Below are 1,265 nucleotides of genomic sequence, written 5' to 3' on the forward strand. Positions count from 1 at the left end.
TTTTTTGTGCACAAAGAAAACAAAACTTCTTCTCTTCTGTGTCAATCTTCACCACGCGTTCATGATCTTACCATGACACATACATGTGGTGCTGCTGACGCAGGAATTGGTATTCTGACAAAGAACCTGGATGCTCTGTGCCTTGTTTACAAGCAGAGGAATTCACGCCCATGTCATTGTCCGCCCCCCGCCCAATTGTCACATTGGGCATTGTCACGCCCGAGCCATTGTCGTAGCGCTATCGTGAACACGTTTGTTTGTCCCACCAGAGAAAACTGTGGGGGTAAATAAGCAGCCACAGCTGCTCCTGTTAATTGAAGGTTGAATAAATGACATACAGTTAACTTTTGACAAACCTAAATTATAATTATACCATTATAACAATCCGATTGTAATAAAAAAAATGCTGTTTGTACTACAGAATACATATTATTGTGTAAAAATAAAAGTATGTTTCTTTACCTTTTCGTTCTATTTTTTATAATTCATTGTATTTTCCAGAATTTTTAAAATAAAATTCTCTCTCTCTCTCTCTCTCTCTCTCTCTCTGTTTTCAATTGTTGGCTATTTTATTGTATATGCATTATCAGAGGTGATAGAAAGCAAATCATTGGTGCTCTTTCTAACATACTGTGGGATATTTTGTGGGATTCCCAATTTCAGTGTCCCTGATATTTGCTCTCAACATAGCATTCTTGGTAAGAAAATGAAAATGACTTGTGTAAGGACTTGAAATCAGCAGTGTATTAAAGGCTGAATAATATATATATATATATATATTAGGGATATGCCGGTATCAAATTTTCATGTTGCGATTAATTGCTAATGCTTTTATTACGGTATACGGTATTATCACGATATTGAAATTTTGTTTACAAAAAAGTGCTGTCATAATACAGTATAACAGGTTTAATAACTTTTTTTCTTATAACAAAAATAACTGAACATTTAAATGCAATAAAGCAATACAGAAAATGTATAAAGTTAAAAGTTTTACACAGATTAAAGTGCAAAAGAACTATAAAGACCAATAGGTATCCCTTTACAATAAGACCTCATTAGTTAACCTTAGATAATGCATTAACATTCACAATGAGCAATAGCTACATTTGCTACAGAAGTTATTAATCTTTGTTAAAAAATACAAGTCTTAGTTCATGTTAGCTCATTAAACAACACAGTTGCAACTTTTTTAAATATTGTAATTACCTAAGATTAATGAATGTTCAGAAGAATTTTTCATTGGCAGTTTATGTTAACTAATG

Source organism: Sinocyclocheilus anshuiensis, unplaced genomic scaffold (genome assembly GCF_001515605.1).
Source record: "Sinocyclocheilus anshuiensis isolate Anshui unplaced genomic scaffold, SAMN03320099.WGS_v1.1 scaffold1332, whole genome shotgun sequence".
In the NCBI taxonomy this organism is placed as follows: domain Eukaryota; kingdom Metazoa; phylum Chordata; class Actinopteri; order Cypriniformes; family Cyprinidae; genus Sinocyclocheilus; species Sinocyclocheilus anshuiensis.